Source organism: Cricetulus griseus, chromosome X (genome assembly GCF_003668045.3).
Source record: "Cricetulus griseus strain 17A/GY chromosome X, alternate assembly CriGri-PICRH-1.0, whole genome shotgun sequence".
NCBI lineage: Eukaryota > Metazoa > Chordata > Mammalia > Rodentia > Cricetidae > Cricetulus > Cricetulus griseus.
The window spans coordinates 45466109-45469913 of record NC_048604.1 but is presented as its reverse complement, the minus strand read 5'-3'; positions in this window follow the sequence as shown (position 1 = coordinate 45469913).

The following is a 3805-nucleotide window of genomic DNA, read 5'->3' as shown; positions in this document are numbered from 1 at the left end:
CCTCTATCTCCTGTCTTTGTCCCTTCTCCCTGACCTCTGTCCCTCTGGGGCAAATAACTCTCCTTTGTGCTGAGAACTTGGTTTTGGGGTGTTGAGCCAACTTTGAGGTTCCCTTTTGGTAGCATAGTAAGTTCAACAAAATCTTTGGCTGCATGATAAGGTTGAGGTTCACCTGCAATACATTAAAATCCTTGTGTCAAAAACAAATAAAAAAGCTTTATGATCTCAATGATAGATTTAAGCATCATATGGCAAGTACAATGCTTCCTCTTAGCTGCGACAGTCAGTATAATAGCATTTGGATGTCCAATGGAGGAGAGCCGGAGGTCACCAAAGATTATAGGTTCTCAACCACCTAGGAAAATAAAAGACCAATCAGAATAAAGTGGCTTCTCTGTAAACAAGGCATTTTACTTATATTATTTTCTTAGTTCTTAAAATAGCCAAAGAAGTAGCAATTGTAATACTGATGCTCTGAGTAAGAAGACCAAGGAGAGGCTTGTAGCGGCACAAGCCTTCAGTGCCAGCACTCAGGAGGTAGAGGCAGGCAGATCTCTGTGAGTTCCAGGCCAGCCTGGGCTACATAGCAAGATCTTGCCTTGAAACCAAAGCAACAAAAATGAAAACTAAGAAGTTAAGCCAGGCTTTCAGGGTCATGTGGCTAGTAAATGGCACAGCAGGAACTCAGATGAAAACCATTGTGAACCCAAAGAACAGGTTATAGAGAATTACCACAAGAAAAGTGAGGGCCCAGAATCCAAGTGGAAGGAACAGGAATGAATGTTCACTCCAGGAGTCATCCTTTCACCACACATTTCTCTCATCTTACTTCCTGCAATAAATGTCCTCTGCATTTTCATCATGGGCCTATGTGAACATTGAAATTTCAAGATCCCAGATAAAATCAGTATCAGTGTCTGGTACATCACCCACCACCACCACCAAATATATATAAGAAATAGAGAAAGAGATGGAGAAAAGATGGGCTGGAGAGATAGCTCAGCAGTTAAGAGCACTGGCTGCTCTGCCAGAGGACCTAAGTTCAATTCCCAGTAACCACCATCCATAACGTGATCCTGCGCCCTCTTCCGGCCTGTGGGTAAAACACGGTGTATATAATAAATAAATCTTTAAAAAGAAAAAAAAAGAGATGGAGGAAAAAAATGGTGGGCAGTAGTAGCACACACCTTTAATCCCAGCATTTGGGAGGCAGAGGCAGGTGAAGTCAGCCTGGTCTACAGAGCGAGTTCCAGGACAGGACAGGCTCGAAAGCTACACAGAGAAACCCTGTCTCGAAAAACAAAAACAAAAAAAAACAAAAAATGAAAAAAAAAAGAAAAAAAAAGAAAAAGAAAAAAGGAAGTAATCAAGGGAAAGATAAAAGGAACCAACAGTTCTGATAGTACAAACTTGTAATACCAAACACTCAGGAGGCTGAAGCAATAGGGTCCCAAATGCAAAGCCTGCCTCGGCTACAAAGTAAGCTCAAGGATACCACTGGGAATTTAGAGAAATTCTATCTCAAGATGAAGAAACAAAAGCCCGGCATGATGGTACAAAAATATAACCCTGACATTTGGAAGGTACAGACTAGATGGTGTAGGATCAGGAATGCAAGGTCATCCTTAGCTAGCTCAGGGCTACATGAGACCCTGTCACAAAAAATTTTTAAACAAACATGTGAAAAAAGAAAAAAAGTGGACTGGGGAAACAGCTCAGTGGTAAAGCACTAGGTAAAATCCCCAGTACTGGGGAGGTGGGGGGGGGAAGGTACATTAGAATTCATAAAATAATGTTCATAAGTTTTAAACGTAGAGATTGATGAACTTTCTGTGTTCATATGCACCAATGTACCTGATCAAGATGTAAAACATTTCTGTTACCTCATAATGTTCTCTCGATCCCCTTCCTAGTTAATCTTCACCACAGAAGAAACTGCTGATTTGGTTACTTTGAACCATACATTGATTTGCAATTTATAGAATAGTGTACAGATGGAATTTGAAAGTATGTGTTTTTGTTCATTTTGATAGAGAATCCTAGGCTGGCTTCAGACTCGTGATCCTCATGCTTCAGTTTCCTGCACATTTGGGGTGTGGTTTTGATTGAAAACGGGTTCTACTCTGAAATCCAGGCAGGCCTGAAGCTCACTACATAGTCTAGGCTGACCTCATAAAACTCCTCCTGGGTTGCTTCTTTTAGGCCTGTAAAAGACTGATCCTGTCATTAGTCAATTATGGATTTGGGAGGAGGGGCTTCAAGGGCTCTCCCTCTTCCTGCTGAAATATTGGCTACTAGTTGATTTCTGGAGATAAGCAGCCATAGTCTTCAGTTTAGTCCCCATAGGTGAACTATGTTGCTTTTAAGGATGCTAGGTGTAAGCTGGGCAGTGGTGGCGCACGCCTTTAATCTCAGCACTCAGGAGGCAGAGGCAGGTGGATCTCTGTGAGTTCGAGACCAGCCTGGTCTATAAGAGCTAGTTCCAGGACAGCCTCCAAAGCCACAGAGAAACCCTGTCTCGAAAAAAATCAAAAGAGAAAAAAGAAAAAAGAAAGTGACTTGTAGGAAAGGAGAGGGTGACAGGGTGGGAGGGGGGAATTACACAGGGTTGGTATGATAATAACCAGAATATAGTATCTGATTACTTTTCACAATTATGTTGAGAGTTTCCCATGTTGGTGTATAAGAATGTATGTCTTTCCAGCTAGGTGTGGTGATAAACTATAATCTTAGCATTTATGTATCATTGTTTACATTTCTCATAATTGAGACAAAATATCTGATAGAAACAACTCAAGGAGAAAAAGATTTATTTTTGGCTCACAGTTTCAAAGTGTATAATTCATGATCACTTGTATGAGTTTCTAGACGCTGGGTGAAACAGTTTGTTCGCTTTATGACAAACAGGGAGCAGAAAGTGAGGAGGGACTGGGGACAAGGTATAACCTTCAAAGAAAAGCACCCCCCATGACCTTAAAAAATCCCGATTCTCTCACCTCACCATGGTGAACTTGCTGAATGGCACAGAGAAATAAGCAACCAACCCTTTCTTTCATTTTCATCAATCCCTGATTTCAAGAAAACAAAGGAGAACCTGGACAGGATCAGTGGTCAGCATTAGAGACTTGCAAAGGGTCAACAATCCTTGCTAGAACAACAGCACAAATGTGTACACAATCTCCTTCATCAGAGACCTGACACTCCCCAAAATTTTTTGGGTTTTTTTTGTTTTTTGTTTTTTCATGACAGGGTTTCTCTGTGGCTTTGGAGGCTGTCCTGGAACTAGCTCTTGTAGACCAGGCTGGTCTCGAACTCACAGAGATCCGCCTGCCTCTGCCTCCCGAGTGCTGGGACTAAAGGCAAGTGCCGCCAATGCCCAGCTCTGACACTCCCAAATTTAATACTGTCTAGGAAGGTTTGATGGCAGATAAAGTAGGCAGCCTACCCACATGCTTAGCTATTGAGTTTTGGGTTGATTTTATTTTTTGTGTGGTGCTGAAGATTGAATGCAGGGTCTGACACAGTGATGGGCAAGCACCTTATCACTGCCATAGACCTTGAGCCCATGAAGACTCATTTTAGACTGCACAGATGAGTTATTTGGCAGGGTCAGATACAGTGTTGGAAGGCATAATAATCACAATCCTGTCCTGTGATTGCAGCACTCTTCTGAATCTCAAGTTCCAGATCAGCCAGGGTTACATAGAGAGACATGGTCTCAAAGGCCAAAAACAGTAAAAACCAAAGCCTAGGGTTTTCCCCAGCAATGGCTTCCACCACCGGGTCTAAGGATCATTATCATCAA